Source organism: Equus asinus, chromosome 23 (genome assembly GCF_041296235.1).
Source record: "Equus asinus isolate D_3611 breed Donkey chromosome 23, EquAss-T2T_v2, whole genome shotgun sequence".
In the NCBI taxonomy this organism is placed as follows: domain Eukaryota; kingdom Metazoa; phylum Chordata; class Mammalia; order Perissodactyla; family Equidae; genus Equus; species Equus asinus.
In genome coordinates, this window is record NC_091812.1 from 13,538,008 (window position 1) to 13,557,229 (window position 19,222).

A 19,222-nucleotide genomic window follows, 5' to 3' on the forward strand; every position below is an offset into this window, starting at 1 on the left:
GAGGGTGAGTGACTTCCCCAGATTGTTCAGCAAGTGAGTAGCAGAACCCTGACTACTGAATCCCCTACATCTTCAACGCTTCTATTTTAAACAATGTCAATAAGCGACTTCTTAAAATAAAAAGTGTGCCCGAGTCCTAAAATTAAAGCACTTGTGTGGCTAAGCATATTCACTTTGTCCATTAAATGCTGGCAAATGTGGGAAGTAAAGAAAAGCTATTTTTGTTATTCTGTCACCTCTTAGGTATCGTTTCCTTTTCCATCTCAACACCAGCGTCTTTATAGGTTTCCTCTATTGCCCTCTTAAAACCTGCTTTCAAGAACTATATTACATATGACTCTCAGTAAGGTGTAAATGGACAATAACAGTTCAAATGTCCCCCTTCCAGGAATACAGCTCACACACTTTACAACTCTCTCCCCGCTAAGCCCTGGAACAAAGCTCTCGCCAGAGCATTTCAGGCAGCCATGCAGAGGTGGCAGAGATGGCTTTTGGTAGCGTGAGATCTTCTCCCCACAGCCCCATAACATCTTCCCAGTGGACCAACGTCACCACAGAAGTCTGGTCCTGGATTTCAGACGGCACTTGCTTATGTCTCCCAGGAGGAGTGTTTTCCACAGGCTCTACTAGAATAACATGCTGCCATTGGAGGAGACTCAAGAGGGCTAAGTCGTTAGTTTGGGATTCTCATACATTCTCAATTTTCTAGGGACAGTCCTCTCACATCCTGACCACTGTCCCTGGCATGAGCCACATGGAGGCAGCTGTTTTCAGGATACCAAAAAGCATGAAGAACAGATTCTGGAGCGAAATCCTTTAAAGCTGCATTTAAAAGAGTAGCTGTACGATGTCCTTCATTCATCCACACAACAAACTTTTGTCGAAATCTAGTCTGTAGTGTTTCTAGAAGAAACATCAACACAATAAGGCAGTGCCTCTGTCCTCGAGCAGGTCATGGTTCAGTAAGTGAGACCTGTAAACAACTATGATAAAGTGACACGAACTGTAAAAGAAGTAGGAATGAGAACACAGTGAAAACACAGATATTCTCCTGCCAGGAGGCAGAGGAGAGAGGGGTCAGGGAAAGCTTCAGAGCTGGTGCCAAGTGAGATGGGCCTCATGACATCTCCTTCCCCTCCTCCTCTTCTTACTCTGCCTCCTCCTCCTCCTTCTTCTCTTCTTTTTCATCTTCTTCTTCTTACTTTATTTTTTTAGAGCAGTTTCAGGTTCACAGCAAAATTGAGCAGAAAATACAGAGTTCCCATATGTCCCCTTCCCCTGCAACACACACACAGCGTCCCCCACTATCAACATCTGGCACCAGAGTGGACATTTGTTACAATCAATGAACCTACACTGACACATTATTATCACTCGAAATCCATTAGGCTTCACTCTTGGTGTTGTACATTCTATGCGTTTGGACAAACGTACAAAGACAGGTATCCACCACTGCAGGTATTTTCAGTGCCCTAAAAGTCCTCTGTGTTCTTCCTCCCCACTGCCTCCTGGGAACCCCTGATGTCTTTGCTGTCTCCATAATTTTGCCTTTTCCAGAATGTCATGTGGTTGGGAATCGTACAGTACACAGTCTTTTCAAATTGACTTCTTTCACTTAGTAATATGAATTTAAGGTTCCTCCATGTCTTTTCATGCCTCAATAATTCATTTCTCTTTAGCACTGAATAATGTTCAATTGTCTGGATCCACCACAGTTGATTTATCCTGTCACCTTGGGTATCTTGGTTTCTTCCCAGTTTTGGCAATTATGAATAAAACTCCTATGAAATTTTTTAAAAAATCACTTTATTGAGGCCTAATTTACATACCATACAATTCACCCATTAAAAGTGTACAATTCAACAGCTTTTAGTATATTCACAAGGCTGTGCGTCCATCACCACAGTCAATTTTAGAACATTTTTTCACTATAAAAAGAAACCCTATTCCCCTTAGCCTTCGCCCTTTATCTTCTCATTCCCCCCAGCCCTAGGTTAGCACTAATCTACCTTCTCCATAGATTTGTCAGTTCCAGACATTTTATATAAATGGAATCATACAATATGTGGCCTTTTGTATCTGGCTTCTTTCACTTAGCATAATACTTTCAAGGTTTATTTATGTTGTAACATGTATCATTAGTTCATTTCTTTTTATGGTAAATAGCACTCCACTGTATGGATAGACCGCATTTTGTTTATACATTGATCTGTTGATGGACATTTGGGTTGTTTCCACTTTTTGGCTATTATTAATGAAGTTGCTATGAACATTTGTGTACATGTTTTGGTGTGGATGTATGTTTTCATTTCTTGCTTATCCATATTTGCAATAAGTTAAAGTCACACTTCATATAAGCTTGTTGCTTTCTGAGATGTTGGTAGCATAACTATGTTAGACTACCTGTGAAATGAGATCTTTGGGGTCTAAACGCAGTTTTTATCAAATGTCTGGGGGCATCAATTTGCCCTCCTGCCAACACTCTCAAAATTAGCCCTTGAATCAGCAGGAATGATGGTGATGTCTAATGCTTAACATTGGAAAATAATGTACACCTTATGTCCTCAAGGGTCCGTTCTTGGAAAGTCAGAAAGGGTGTAGGAAGAGGAAGCGCAATCCAGGCAGAGGGAACGTGAGCAAACTTGTGACATATGAGAGTAGATGTCTGGTCACGCTAAAGCACAGGGTATGTGCCTGAGGGTGAGAGTAGCAAGAAATTAGGCTGAAAAAGTATAGGAGACTCAATTGTGAAAGACTTTGAGTGACAGTTTAGGAAGTTTGAACCTATGCTTACGGCAGTGGGAAGCTAGGTTTCCATAACCAGAAGAATGGCATACCCAGATCTGTGTTTTGGAAAGATGACTGGCAAAAGGGAAGCTGGCTGAGAGTTCATGGGAAATATGCAAATTAATCACTGTATCACATAGGACTCTTTCTTTCACAGACAATGGAAAATCAGATGAATTCTGGCGTAAGCAAAAAATTTTAATTTATTGGCTTATATTTCCCTACAATACAGGAGTAGATTCAGCCTCTGACTCGCCATCACTTGGTTCTGCTTTCTCAGTGTTAATTCATTCTCAAGCCAAACTTCTCTTGTGATCCTAAGGTGGCATCCAGCCAGGAAAAACAGAGCATTATTGTCCCAGTGTCCTCAACTCAAGCCCCAACATTCACGTGAATGGGACCAGCTCAGGACATAAGAACACCCCTGAGATACTTACTGGGAACCAGAGAATACCACTGGCCTCATCTAAGTCAGTGCTGCTCATAGTGTAGTCCACGGACCAGGGCCTGCTCCCACATTTTTGTTACCATCTGCAACAAGATAAGTATAGAAATTGAGGATGGTTACAAACTTTTATTGCAATTCGACAGAGTGATTAAATCTAATAATAAAAAATTGAGGCTTATATTTTGTACGTCTTTATTTTGTGTGTCATTTTTCCAGTGCTTCATTCATATGGTATTTTTCACAAGTATCAGTCCACAGTGGATGGGGATGTAGGAGAGAAAGCAAACTGGTCCTTCAACACAGGCAGTTTGAGGAACTGTGGTCTAATGTACAGGCTCCACTGTGAAGCCTGCGGGCAAGTCAGCATTCTGGAAGCACACAGGGAGACTTCGGGGAGATCCTTCCCTCTCGCCGTGAGAGGGGGCAAAACCAAATGTCCACTATAATCATGGGACCTAATCTGGACAGAGGAGGGGCACTCCCAGACTCACTTTAGCGCTCCTATTTTCTCATGCTTTCTTCCATGATGACCTCCCCTTATTCAGGGTCCCTGGTAAGAATGCACTCTGCGTAAGCTTTGGATAGGGCCATTTTAATAGACTAAACATTACACGGGCGTTCACCTACCGTCCCCATTGGAGCTTCTACTACTAGAATCAAAGCACTTGAATGGCTCTTCTAAGCCATTAAGAAAAAAACAACTTTGAACAAGACTAACACGAGGGAATTACTAAACTGAGCCGTGTCCCTTTGCCCTGCCGTTGGCATTGAGGTACGGAAACCCTGTGAGCCCTAGAAGAGTCCGAAGGAAAATCATTTTTAAGACAAATTTCAGGGTCCTAAGTTTCTCATTAAAAATAAATTTTAGAAAATTGTTTTTGGTTATCTTGACAGGGTAGTTGTATAGCAAGGAAATGGGTGCGGCAATTTGGCAAAATTGTGGCTTTCATGTCTCTTTCAAAATAAAATGGAAACAAGAAAAACACAAAAATAAAATTAAAAAACATAATCTGAAAGTGTACTTTGATTGTTTTTCTAATTAAAGGTCTGCAATTAAAGTTTTGCTGGAGAGCAGCCTGTGTTTTTAATCTCACTGTCCACAGAGGGCTAACACAGACATGGGATCTGAGAGTCTCTTGCACTCAGAGCTGGAAGGACCTTGCAGAACCTTCCAGTCTGGCTTTCTCATTTTACAGATTGGAAATTGAGGCCAGAGTAGGTTTATTTTCTTCTTTATCCTTTCTTTCATGAGTGTGTGTTTCTCTTAAAAGGCTTGGAAACCTCATGTCTGTACAGTTTCAACATAATTTAGACCCTCAATCTGGGGCTTTTTTCTTTCCAGGGCCCTAAATCACCTTCCAGTAAGAAGGCAAGGCCTCAACAATTGCCATATGTCATCCAGTGCTGCCTCAAAACGTGCAATTTTTTATTTTATTTTATTATTTTGCCAAGGAAGATTTTCTGTGAGCTAACATCTGTGCCAGTCTTCCCCTATTTTTTAGAATGTGGGCCACCAGCATGGCATGGCTGCTAACGGAACAGTGTAGGTCTGCACCTAGGAACTGAACCCAGGCTGCCGAAGAGGAGTGTGCTAAACTTAACCACTAGGCCACTGGGGCTGACCCTCAAAATGCGCAACTTTTGCTTAAGCAAACTTTATAAACAATTGGGATAATAATGCTTTTTTGTGAAAATCTAATGGAAATATAGTATATGCCTTCATGCCTTCTGCAATAAAATAAGGTGAATGTAACTTCCACATTGCCTGATGATGGAAGTTTAGTCTAATGAGCAATTGTGCTCCTCCAGAGGAACAGGTGTAGACGGTCTGAGACATAGACACAAATGCATATTGACTCCAGCCATGGCCCCAAAACCTGTCATCATTAAAAATAATCCATCATTTCTACTTTAGGGGTTTACCTCTTTTCCTAGAGACACAATGACTGTTTATCAAATACACACACACAGTGTAAAACTGACCTGTGACAGAACTGCCTTTGGCAGGTCACGGGACCACCCTTCAGAGTCAATGTAGTTTGGATCACTTTCATCCTCTCAGGCCAAGGGAAGCACAGGGAGGGGACGGAACAGAATTATTGTTTGGTGGGTACTTACTTTCTATGTGCCCCAAACTTTCACTCACTTCATTTCTTAACGGTCCTGTGAGGGAGGAAATATTTTTCTCATTTTACAGATAAGGCTGAGCCCCAGAGAGATTAAATAACTTGCCCACGGCCACAGAGCTAAAAAGTGACAAAGTAAGGATTTGAACCAAGCTTGCTTTGGTCCCAGGCCTGCATCTTCACACTACACGATGCTGTCCTGGAGAGTAGTCACTGGGTCTTGATCTCTGACTCTTCTCCTCCACTGTCATACCAGCAGCTATCTTTTGCTGTTTAACAAACCAACCCAAAACTTAGAGGCTTAAAACAATAAACATTTTATTTAATTACAATTCTGTGATCCGGGCTTAGCTGGGTGACTCTTCTGTTGATCTTGCCAATGGTCACTCTTGCGGATTCATCCAGCTGGTAGGTCAGCAGGGGCCTGGGCTTGGCTGGGACACTGGGATGGCTGGGCTTTTCTCTCAGGGCCTCTCCCTCTTATGTGGCTTCTCCTACGGTCTCTCCACATAGCTCTAGCATAATAACAAAATTCTTATAAGGCAGACCAGGGCTCCTAAGAACACAAAAGCAGAACTTCTTAAGGCTTAGACCGAGAACTAACACAGCATCACTCTGCCACTTCCAGTTAGTTAATATAAGTCACAGTCTCAACTCAGGTTCAAAGAGAGAGGACCACACAAAGGCAACTACTGGGAGATGTGGATCACTGGGGGCCAGCAATGTGACAGTGGTCACCATAACCTTCTTCAACATTGGCATCACCAACTCTACAGGCTGCCATTTCTTCTGTTCCTAATAATTTTCTTATATCCAGCTTTTTTCTCTTCTCCTGTTTGTCCCTCCTTTCTTCTACCATTTCTCAGCTTTTCTGCATCATAACTAGCCTTCCTTAGCCAGCCACAAATAAAGGATTCCCTTCCTTCAGATCACGAACTGACAAATCACATCATGTCAACTCCGTCCTTCAGGTCGCCAGTCTTTGCAGCTCAAGTGTTCTATTGACAGAGATTCCTTCGTTCTGGTTGTTGTTTTGTTTTGTTTTGCTTTTATATCTGAGTTCAAAGCTGGAAGTCTAGTTTAAAGCAAAACAGGACATTACTGCATCAAGAAGCAACTTAAGTGAATGCACTTAAATGCGTTGCCCTTAGAAACAAAATCTAGAATCTGTGATTGCCCTCTTTCATTTTACCTGCAGGAAGGCAAGATGTCCAGTTCAATGGTCAAGTCAACAAACCAACATTTACCACGTTTTTTACATGCTTTAAATTCCTGTAGCAGTCACTCACCAAGGCAGAGAAGGGAGAGAGGCCTGCAGGAAGCAGATCGTTCCCAGCATTACAATTCTAGTTGATAGCAGGCTGCCGCTTACAGCTAAGATGAGATCAGATTAAATTTTCATTGAATCATTCAACTTGTCTGAGCACTGCTTTCTGCTGTCAGGAGAGATTCAAGAGTACCAAGAATTAGCCCGGGCCAGGAGACCCAGCGGCACAGACACCACCAGCATGAGGAGTGCAGAGGAAGTGAGAAAAAAATTTACATAAGAACACCCAAGGTGCCGATCCTTGCAGAAAGGGATCATGAGTTTCCATTTGAAATATTAAGGAATTAAAATCAAAGTTGAAATAAAAGTTGAAATGGGAATTACACTTCAAGAGTTTCTAAATCCGCTCACTGACAATGTTGATCATTGTTTATTTTATTCTGCTCCCTGCCACCGGTCACTGGCTCTTTGATTGTTGGATTACATCTCAACCAAGCATTTAGGTGCAAAAGTGAAAGGAAATTAAATCCAATTTAGCTATTTATAGTCTAAATTGCTCAAGCGAAGGAGGCAACTGAGATAAAATGTCTTTGTTGTTACTTTAGACCAATTCATTGACTCTAATCTTATCTGTGCTTGTAGTCACAAACATCAAATTTTATTGAGAATGTGCATAAATTCAGCCATAAGTGAATTATACATGAATTCATTACAACTCTCAAAATAATTTACACAAAATCCAATTAACATTCTGTGAAAATTTTGGAGAATCTGACTAGATTCTGATGGTCTCAGGAAGAAAAACTAGATAAGTTTATCAAAGAAAAATTTGAATAAAGAATATGAGATGGAACTAACAACACTAGGTATTTAACTATACTGTAGGGCTATGATAATTAAAGTAAGACGCTACTAAAAGAAGAAAAAACATAAAACTTCTACTTGTGAAAAAAAAGGTAGTATGAGCAACTGTTTTTTAAAAAACAACAGCAGACTGCGAAAATTACATTCAGAAAATAGGGCAAAATGTTAGCATCTTTAGGGTTGTTTAAGCCAGACCCAGGTCATAGTGGTTGATGGGGATTGAGGCCGCCCCAGGGAGAGAAGCCCAAGGCGTGCTGCCCTGCATACCAACCTATGTCACCCTCTGGAAACATAGGCCGTCCTGACCTGATCACATCTGATTCTTATCTGAAGTTATAGGACCACACAATAACCACACCCCACCTACACTGATACCATTTTAATGACTTTTTTAACATAATTTTTCCTTTGTCTGGTAAAGAGATAACTTACATACCTATGCCTTAAATTTAGCCCTACCCTCAACCCATGTCTGCAGCCCTTCACTGCCCATGGGTCCTGTCCCCATGCTACTCCATGCTATTCTCTGAATGAAGGAGCACTGCTTCCAGACCTTGAGATTCCAAGAAATCTTTCTTTTGACTCCTCGGCTTGCCAAGCCTGCATCAGTGGTTAAGTACACGTGCTCCATTTTGGCGGCCCCAGAGTTCACAGGTTCAGATCCCAGGCGTGCGTTCTTGGGTGTGGGCTGAGCGTGGCTGGTCAAGCCATGCTGAGGCAGCATTCCATGTAAAATAAAGGAAGATTGGCATAGATCTTCCTCACACATACAAAAAAAGAGTTGATATCTTTAGAAAATGCATAATTTTATTATTATAATAAGAGAGAACATTTTCACATTTATTATTTGTTGATGAACTCTGTCTGTCCATGGCCTTTGTTCAGGGCAGCAAAATTAATCCTCCTAAAACCCCATTTTCTTCTGACATTTCCTTGTTACAGGAGTATAGTGTGAACAGAAACCTCATTAAAATGGAGTCAGGAGGCCACAAGGGGGAGCTCTCATGCCCTATCTAGATGGCAGAGCCCAACAGAAAGACAGACTCCCTCTTCTTGATGAGTAAGAGCTGTCAGCCAGTGTGAGACTGTCACAATTCAGCCAAGGAAAAGCGGCTACACTTGGAACTCTCAGTTCTTCCCATGAACTCTCCGTTCACAACAGCCCTCCCCAATCCTCGTCCCCTGTATAAAGGAGTTTCCTCTCCCTTTGCTGCTACTGACTTACATATGGCTTGCTATGGGTGCAGGCCCTGAATTGCTATTCTTTGTTGATCCCAGATAAATTTATTTTTGCTCAAGAAATAACTGGCTATCTTTGTTTAAGGTCAACATTTTGGTGGCCCATACGAGAATCCAGAGAAGACCCCTGATGGCTCCGAGGCTCATGAGCTAACAGGTGTGGCCCCGCACAGGACCCACTGAGCTCGCTGCTTGTCTCTCGACCCGGGATTTTGAGGGTCAGTCTTCCTCCTGGGTCTGAGCTTCTGCCCACTTTGTGTCTGAAGCTCTCCAGACCTTATTCAGGATCTACTTTAAAGTTTGTCGTTTTTCGGTTAAGACCTTGTTTGTCTGCGAGCACTCAGGCGGCACTTTGGCCCCACTCTGAATCAGGCTGTCCCTTGAAACCGTGCCAGCCTTTGGTTGGATTCCTTTTGGAACTGGACTGTTTCTACTGAAACCGTGCTAGCCTTCTGTTCAACTTTTGGACTGTTTTGTTGGAACTGTGCCGTTCAGCCTTTGGCCCATTCCTTCAGAGCAGGAATGTTCTACTGGAACTGTGCTGTCTAGCCTTCGACCTGGCTATCGAAATCTTTTGAGGGCACCCCTCAACAGGGACCCCAGATGATTTTATATTTAAAAACCTCCATCATTCCTCATGTGCATTTCTAACTAAATGGACTGACTTGACCAAAAGTCATTTAATGGCCATTATAGGGAGGTTTCAAACTCCCCAAACTTACTTTTAATAAAACTGAATTGGACAATCACAGCTCTGCAATTTCCAAAGCTGAAGGGAAGGCCTATTTCTGTTGCTTTTTTGAGGTTTCCAAATGTTACCAGGAGTCTAAAATTGCCTCTTTGCAAAATAAGATTTTAAGATTAACTGAGGCAAACAAACGATTAAAGAAAGATAAAATGGGTTCAGGCGCCATCATGTTCCTCTCCCCCAACCCCTCGGGCTCCGGCCCTGCCTTCAGCGCCATCTTCCTCCTCCCCTTCTATACCGCCTACACCTCCTCCACACCCTCAGTTCCCCGACACTAACTCTCCTGCCAGGCTTCCCCTTTTCCCTGGACCTCTCCCCACTCTCTCTTCCTCTGAAGCTATCAGAACCATACCTTTAAAATTAAGCCTTCCGAGGATCCAAAGCTAAACTCTCAGTTTCTTAGATTCCCTGGACTACAGCTGAACTGCAAGCCATAGTCAAAGATTTCCCCCAAATAGCCAAAGATTCTCACAGATTTGGTGAGGAATTGAATATAGTCATTCAAACCTATCATCCCAATTTCTCTGACTTATATCAGCTGGTTCATACACTTGTCAGAGAAGGCCAGGCCCAGCATTGGATGAAAACTGCTAATAGGGAAAATACTGAAAGGTCTATAGAATTACAATCAGTGGATCAACCCACTGCCCTGCTGTATGATCGGGCTCAGGCAATCACTAGATGACATCGTCAGGCAATTCCTAGGGCTTTTGCAAAGCTGTTGATTGGACCAAAATTCAGGTTTGTACACAAAAACCTGATGAACTATTAGAATCAACTTCAGATTGTTTTTAAAGAAAATTCTGGTCTAGCTTCTAGGTAGCTTTTAACTGTACATTTATTAATGGGCTGAACTAGGACCTTCCCTTCTAGTAAAAAGGACCCAGATGGGATGAGAACCATGTCCACTCCAGATTTAGTTAATCTGGCAAACCGACTCTCTTGCACTCTAGATGTGTCACCTAAAGACAAACTGCTAAAATTCTTGTGTGTGTGTGGGGGGGGGGGGGGGGGGGAGGAAGATTGGCCCTGAGCTAACATCTATTGCCAATCTCCCTCTTTTTTGTTTTCTCCCCAAAGCCCCAGTACCTAGTTGTATATCCTAGTTGTAAGTCATCCTAGCTCTTCTATGTGGGACGCTGCCACAGCATGGCTTGATGAGCAGTGTGTAGATCTGTGCCCAGGATCAGAACCAGTGAACCCTGGGCCACTGAAGTGGAGCATGTGAACATAACCTTTCAGCCACGGGGCCAGCCCCCAGACCACTAAAATTCTTAATCTCCAACTCCAGCAAATGAAGGCCCCTAAATGAAATCCAAAACCTCCTAGTTTGTGTTATTATTGCAAAGAGCCAGAATGCTGGGAAAGAGATTGTTGCAAATTTAAGCTCTTCAGGCACCTTCAACCCTCTAACCAGCCTTTCCAACGTCCTCCAAATTCCCAATGATGGGGCTCCAAGGAACTACAGGGGCTCTTCCCAATCCTCCCTCTTAATCAGCTTGGAGAAACATTTCTCCAGGTTGGAAATGGATCTCTTTTTGTCCTAACTGATGCCAGAGCCACCCTCTCCGTGCTTAACCCCACTACTGTAAAGCAGCCCCCGCCTCGGAGTGCTAGCACAGTGCAGAGAGTGGGCATCTCTAAGAAGCCTCAGCAGGCTCCTGTCTGAACCTATTCCTTTTTGTTTAGGCCCTTTTAGAGATGCAAACCTTTTTCTTCTTAGTTCCTCCACTGCTGTTTATTTATTAGGCCGAGACTTCTTAGAAAAGTATCATGCTGGAATTTCTTTCTCCCGAAAGGGAGAAATAATTCTAGAGTTTCACAGTAGCCATCAAAACAGCCAACCAGGTGAATTAAATGACACTTTGACATCTTTTATTTGCCCTGTCTCTGATGGTACTAGAGCTGATTCTGGAAACACTGATCATTTGTTCCTATTGAATCAACTACCACCCTCCTAAGGGCAAAATCTTTAACTGATACTGGTGAAGCTCACAGCACACCTTCCATCAAGAATCAATAATATCCCTCCAAATCTCTCCTCAGAATTGATCAATACCCTGTAAGTAAAGAAGCCCTTCAAGGTATAAAACCCATTATAGAGGATCGCAAGGCTCCAGGCCTCATTGTCCCTTTACTGTCCCTGTAAGGCTCCTACTTTACCTGTGAGGAAACCCACGGGCTGAGGGTGGATGTTACTGCAGGACCTCCAAACAATAAACAACACCGTTATCCCTCAACACCCTGTTGTTCTAAGCTTCATACACTACTAACATCCATCCCTACCGGAAGCAAATCCTTCAGGCTAATTGATTGATGCAGTGCATTCTTTACATTCTGGCTGAGGAAGCTAGCCAGTACATTTTTGCCTTCACTTGGGAAGGAAAACAATTCCCCTGGACAGAAACGCCTCTGGGTTTTCCTGAGAGCTCTTCTTATTTCTCACAAATCCTGAAGGCTGGGCTGGAGGATATAGAGTTCCCTAGGGCTTCTGCTTTATTGCAATATGTGGACAATTTTCTTCTTTGCTCTCCCTCCCAAGTCTCCCCACAGGAAGACAGCCTCCACTTGCTAAAGCTTTTGGCCTTAAAGGGACATAAGGTTGCTAAAGAGAAATGGCAGTTTGCCCAAACCCAGGTTCAACATTTAGGGTATCATATATCAAAACAAGGGCTACACCTAAATCCAGATAGGTTTCATGATGGCCTAAGCTTCCCAAAACCCGAAACTAAACACCAGCTGTGAGGTTCCCTCGGGCTACTTGGTTATTGCCAAAATTGGATTCCAAATTTCTCTCTTATGGCCAAACCTCTGCATGTTTTACTGAAGAACAACAACCCCGACCTGATTTTAAGGGAAGAACTGGATGACACAGCTTTTAAAGCCTTAAAGGAGAGTTTGATGAACCCACCTGCCCTTGGACATCCCAATTATCAGAGTCCAGTTTTCCCTTCTTATACGTGAAAAGGAAGAGAGTGCTCTTGGGGTACTTACCCCAAAACAAGGGGACCACCATAAACCCATAGGGTATTACAGCCAGCAATTGGACCCTGTAGTATGGAAATGCCCACCCCCTCGCCGAACCATTACTGCCACTGCCCTTTAGGTTAAGACCACCATGAAAATCATTGTGGGATCCCCTTTAACCATTTTTGTAGCTCATGCAGTAGAAGCCCCCCTGAATTCTCATCACGCTCGACATTTTCCAGCCAGCTGCCTCACCTCCTATGAAATCCTTTTGTTAACTGCTCCTCACATAACTCTTTTAAATTGTCATTAACCTTAACCTTGCCACTCTTCTCGCCTCCATTACCAGTGAAGTGCCTCATGACTGCTTAATGCTGACAGATCACCTCCTGACTCCTCGTGATGACCTGCAGGAAACTCCTTCAGGGAACACCAACTTCTCATGAGTCACTGATGGTTCTTATTTAAAGATGACAATGGCAAATACTATGCTTGGTTTGCTATTGAAACTCCTTTTGATACCATTGAGGCAGCACCTTTACCTATGGCTTCTTTGGCCCAACAGGCTGAATTACATGCTCTTACATGGGCTTGTACTTTAGCCAAAAGCAAAACTGCCAATATTTATACTGACAGTAGATATGCTTTTAGAGTAGCTCATGATTTTTGAATGTTGTGGAAGCAGTGTTCCTTACTTCCAGTGGAAATAAAATTAAAAATGGCCACTATGTTCAGGAATTATTAGATGCTATACTTTTATCTGCCACGTTAGCTATTATTAAGATCCCAGGACATTCTAAACTTGACTCTCTGGAAGCTAAAGGAAATCATCTTGCTGACATTTCCACAAAGTATGAAGCCCTTAAGGGAACCAACAGCAGCCGAACCTCTGTCATGGTTCAAAGGGATATTTCCCAAAATGATAACTTAGAAAACTGACTAGAGAAGCCCAACAATTGGCCTGAGAGAAGAAAAAAATAAGATTGTAAATTCAACAATTGTTGGTTTGATAAAAAGAGAAAGCTCTGGTTCAGACCAATAACAGCCCAGTCCTACTGGAAACTCTAACATTCCCACTCCTAACCACTGTACATGCATTAAACCACTGGTCTACTGACAAAATGATAGCATTCATGAGTCAATATTGGTGGGGAAATATCAACAAGGCTGCAAAAAGTGCCTACCTCACTTGTCCAAAATACAATCCAAAGAAGCCTGTTCATACTACTGCTGGACATTTTAAACTACCTAATGGACCATTCAAGGTTGGCAAATGGATTTTGATGAGGATTATTTTAGACTGGTTACTTTTAAAAACTGCAGATGGGAAGGAGGCTCTGAGGAGTAGAATTTACTTACCCTTTGTTAAGAAACATTGACGTTGTAAAGAAAATCTCCATCTGTAAAGGTGTCTCCCTCTCTGCACCAGGAAGAAGGGAGGATGACCTTATCTCTAGAAACTCTTAATCAATGCTAAAGGCAAGGACTTAAATCTGCATCTTGTTTCCTGTACTTGTGTGGTAATCTCCCATGATCGAGTCCCCCTCCACCCCCAACATCCTCCTTTGTCGTTAGCTGAAGATGATATTTAAGGTGGTGGCTTCTGCCATTTACTTAATCTGGTTTGATTCTTATCTAAAAATTATAGGACCACCCAATAACCAGACCCCACCTGCACTGATACCATTTTAAAGACTTTTTTTACATATTCTTTCCTTTGTCTTGTAAAGAGATAACTCACATACCTATGCCTTAAATTTAGCCCTACCCTCAACCCATGTTTGTAGCAGCTCTGACTGCCCATGGGTCCTGTCCCCATGCTATTCCACACTATTCTCTGAATAAAAGAGCACTACTGCCAGACCTTGAGAGTCCAAGAAATCTTTCTTTAGACTCCTCAGCTTGCCGACCCTGCATCAGATTTCATACAGCTCCCCTGGTCTCATGGAGATAAACATGTATCAGTCATGGTTTGCATGTTTTCTCACTGGACTGAAGACTTCCCTTGTAGACAGGCTACTGCCTCTTCTGTGGCTAAAGTCCTTTTGAGAAGGATTATCCCACCTGGGAAACTCCTCTTGAGCTTCTTAGTGATTGAGGAACCCGTTTTACTCATCAGGTACTTCAGCAAGTCTGTGCTGTTCAGCCTGTTTTTCACTTTCACTGCGCTTACCGCCCTCAATCCTCTGGTTTATTTGAACACACTAACAGCATCATTAAGGCTCAATTGGCAAAGCTTGTAGAGACGCCCCAAATACCTTGGCCAAAAGCATTGCTGTGTGTCCTTCTAAATCTCAGATCCACCCCCTCTGGAACTCATAAACTCTCACCTTTGAGACAGTCACATGATGCCCAATGCACTTGGCTCCTTTTGACCCACAGCTGATAAAGGAGCTACTCTCCAGTATTGCAAAAGCCTAATTTCTTCTATTAAAAATAACCACATTTTGGTAGAGAAATCTCTTCACAGTGCACACCAAGGAGATGAAGACCTTCAGCATCACACCTCACAACCTGGAGATTTCATCTATTGGAAAAGACATGGCCGGAAGGACCTGCTTTACCTCGCTGGAAAGGTCTCTGTCAGGTACTATTACTAACCCTTGTGCTGCCAAACTCCAGGGCCTTGACTCTTGGACTCATGTGACACACCTACAGAAAGTACCAAAGCCTGACTTGACCTACACATCATCTGGTGATCAAAAAGTAAAGATTTCCTGGAATTGAAGCAGATGACATCTGATGAGACAGCTTTCCCACAATGTCTGGACCAGGCCTGTTGAAAGTCTGTCTGCCAAACATTTGATGACAACATAATGCTTCATGTGATCTCCGGTGTCTACAATCTTGACAACATATGGACTTTAGAAAGGAAAAATGCCTGAGAGTTGTCCTTCTTACTCCTCCTTGTTACTCAAATGTGGCCTCAATAGTTTTCCAATCAGTGTGCACTTTCCCTCCAACATGGGATATCACACCTAAGAAAGGTCCTCCTTGGCACTGAAGGACAAAAGCCTGCTGAAACTGCAAAAACCTGACTCTTGATCAGTGATGCTTTCAGAGAAAAATCCCAATCAAAAGGGGAAAATGTAGAAACTAATGAACAGAAACTTCATTAAAATGGAGTTAGGAGGCCAAAAGGAGGCGCTGTCATGCCCTACATGGAACAGGAAGAAGAAAGACTTCCTCTTCTTGACCAGCAAGCAACTCAGCCCATGAAAAGCCAGTACGCTTAGAACTCTCCGTTCCTGCAAGAAACTCTGTGTACAATGGCCCTCCCAACTTCCTCTTCCCTTTTATAAAAGAGTTTCTTCTCCCTTTGCTGCTAGGGACTAGTATGTGGCTTGCCATGGGTGCAGGCCCTGAATTGCAAGTCTTTGCTGATCCTGGATAAATCCATTTTTGCTGGAGAAATATCTGGTTGTCATTTGTTTAAGGCCAAAAGTAGCAATTCTCTGTTGCCTGCCATTCTCTAATCTCGGTCATTTCAGCACAACCTTCGTATACTCACCAAATCCATATACCATCTGTGCCCAATATTTACTTAAGAATTTTCTTTAAATCAATGTTGTTTTACTTAAATAAATTTACCTTCGTTCTAACCAATAATTTCTGTGAAATCAGAAGTTTTACATAAATGAAATTAAAGTATAGAATACAAATTTAAAAACACAAATCTGTCTGCCATTGAAAATTACCTGTGCTGACTATGATGGTTAATTTTAATGTGTCAACTTGGCTAGGCTGTGGTGCCCCATTGTTTTGTCAAGTGCCAGACAATGTTGCAGTTATGGTGTTTTTAAAATGTGATTACCATTTAATTAGTAGACTTTAGATAAAACAGATGACCCTCCATAATGTATGTGGGTCTTATCTAATGAGTTGAAGGACTTGAAATAAAAGACTGAGGTTCTCCCAAGAAAAAGAAATTCTGCCTCCAGACGGCCTTCACATTCAAGCCTGCAGCATCAACTCCTGCCAGCATTTCCAGCCTGCTGGCCTGCCTGCAGATTTTGAACTTGCCAGCTTCCACAAACACATCAGCCAATTCCTTAAAATAAATCCCCATTCCCACCCCTCTGTCTGTCTCTGTCTCTCCTTCTATATATGTATGTGTGTGTGTGTGTGTGTGTGTGTGTGTGTGTGTGTGTATACACATCTTATCCTATTGGTTCTGTTTCTCTGGAGAACCCTAACACCCTTACCAGCCTTTAGAAACACTGACTTTCCAAATCACATTCAGATGTCTTGGCCTGGATCCAATGCCCACATTAACCTGGCTCCTTCCTCCTATTCCAGGTTCCCTGCACGTGACTTTCCAGTGCACACTCTGCTTTACTCCACCTGGTCACCTCACATCTTGTCTGTGCTCAGCACTCTGATGAGAGTGCCTTGCTTTGCCAGGCCTCCCCAGTTTCTGTCTTCAGGCTGGATCAGTTACCACATGAAGAGCTAAGAAAAAATAAAAGGTGGAATAAAATTCTCACACTAAGAAATACACAAAACCAGCTTTGGAAAGTAAGGTTTCATCTCATGTGCCAATTCTGACTAATTGGTGATGGCTATGTGGAACATGTTAAGAAGGATTCTGAGGCTCTGTCTGAAAGAATGCAGTGATCTATTAGTGATGTCTGACAGCAGAAGGGCAATAAGGGGTCGGAGTGGTAATAAACTTAGTACAGATTTGCCACATCTTGCTTGGTTATTAAGGAAACAAGAAGAGTATTTCCCTGAGGGCTTTCCAAGGCCTACTCAAATGAGGTATTAGATCTATGAACATTTATAAAAATGAATTTACATTCTAGTCACTTCCCAGGTTTACACATGTAGGGAAAGTCAACCAAGAGCATCCAAACCAAGGCAGAAGGAGGACAGAGAACAGGCTCCATGTGCTTCCCCAGAACCCTCTTCATGCATTACCAAATGTCAAACAGAATCTGCCTGCTGGGATGAGTGACTGGGGAACACAGATGTCCCCAGCATGCCGCTGAGCCAGTCCTCGGCCAAGCTGCCCAGCACCTGAGACAGTGACGTCCTTACAAAGACTTGTGGGAAATCACAGGTATGAAGCTGCTCTTGGGGCAGAAAGGCTGCATGGGTCCTTCCCTCACATCCCTGCCTTCCCACCCCTGGATTGCTGGAACAAGAACAGAAGCAACCAAGGTCAGTTTGCCCTATTGATACAGATTTTCCTGAAAATCAACCCCAAATTGTCCTGACAGGAAATCACCCTATGCTTGGCTTTCAACAGTTCTTTCCCATATTCTTTAAGGTGGGGGTTAGGGGGAGCATGATTATACAGACAGATTAGGTTACTTTCATTCTTTCTGAACTTGGGCACTTCTTTCTAACAAGACTCTGTGATAAGTACTGAATATACAAAGAGAAACAGCATTTGATCTTGTTTTCAAGGAGCTAAAAGCTTAATTGATAGTGTAGGGGAGAAAGACCATTTCCTCCATCCATTTTAGGTCCTTCTGGCTGGGCTATGAATTAAATTGACATGAGACACACCCATTAGAATGGCTAAAGTAACCAAAGCAGAAAATAACAAGTGTTGGAGAGGTTGTGGAGAAAATACACTGCTGGTGGGAATGCAAACTGGTGCAGCCACTATGGAAAACAGTATGTAAATTTCTCAAAAAATTAAAAATAGAAATATCATATGACCCAGCCATCCTACTACTAGGTATCTATCCAAAGAACTTGAAATTAGCAATTCAAAAAGACCCATGCACCCCTATGTTCATTGCAGCATTATTCACAACAGCCAAGACATGGAAGCAACCTAAGTGCCCATCAACAGATGATTGGATAAAGAAGATATGGTATATATATGTATATATATACATATATATACACAATGGAATACTACTCAGCCATAAAAAAGGATAAAATCATCCCATCCACAACAACATCAATGGACCTTGACAGTATTATGTTAAGTGAAATAAGCCAGATAGAAAAAGACAATCTCCATATGACTCCACTAATATGTGGAAGTTAAACATGTGGACAAAGAGAACAGATTAGTGGTTACCAGGGGAAAGGGAGTGGGGGGTGGGCACAAAGGGCAGAGTGGTGCACCTACAACACGACTGACAAACAATAATGTACAAGTGAAATTTCACAAGGTTGTAAACTATCATAATCTCAATTAAAAAGTTAAATAAATAAATTGACATGAGACAGAATAACAGGAGAAAATCAAACAAAGCTTTATAACGTGTATACATGGGAGACACTCAAGAAAACTGAGCAACTCGTCAAAATGGCAGAGGCTGTTCCCTTAAATACCATCTTCAGCTAAAAACAAAGGAGGGTGTTGGGGGTAGTGGTTTGGGGCTTCCAAGGGGAGGAAGACAACTCGCATGGAAATGGAAAAGCAAATGTTTGGTAGACAGAACTTTGATAAGAGTGGGTTTAGCAAGGATCCTCCCAGTCTGCCAATACCCAGAGTTATCTATGGTGATGGCCTATCCTGGGGACAGGCCTTTTATCTTAAATTTTTTTAGGCAATTAGAGGGAAGGTCAAAGTTTCTTTTAGAGTCTTTTGTTCTTAAAAATAATCAAGCCAGGACGTCAGCAACATGGCAGAGTGAGCAGTTTTCTTTGTCTCTCCCCCTTCGAATCTACAACTAATTGGACATTCATCAGTCAACAAAGGATATCCACACAGCATCTCAGGATGCCTGAGAGACCCGTGCTGCTATACATTGGAAGGTGGACAGACTTCCCCCCGGGAGGAGGTGGAGATAGCTGAAAACTCTCTGACC

The 19,222-nt window shown here is 42.5% G+C and overlaps 1 long non-coding RNA gene across 2 annotated transcripts in view; it reads right to left on the minus strand.

Annotated features, from left to right (window-relative positions):
* Window positions 1–5,639: 5,639 nt before the first annotated feature.
* LOC139041685 (uncharacterized) overlaps window positions 5,640–19,222 on the minus strand; it is a 51,447-nt gene continuing 37,864 nt past the window's right edge. Inside the window, exons 2-3 of one of the 2 annotated variants that reach the window (XR_011497344.1) lie at window positions 6,651–6,797; window positions 5,640–5,917 (exon numbers count right to left, since the gene is read on the minus strand). This is a non-coding gene — a long non-coding RNA (uncharacterized lncRNA). The remainder of the gene's footprint in view (window positions 5,918–6,650; window positions 6,798–19,222) is intronic. The other variant, XR_011497343.1, reaches the window with a different exon arrangement.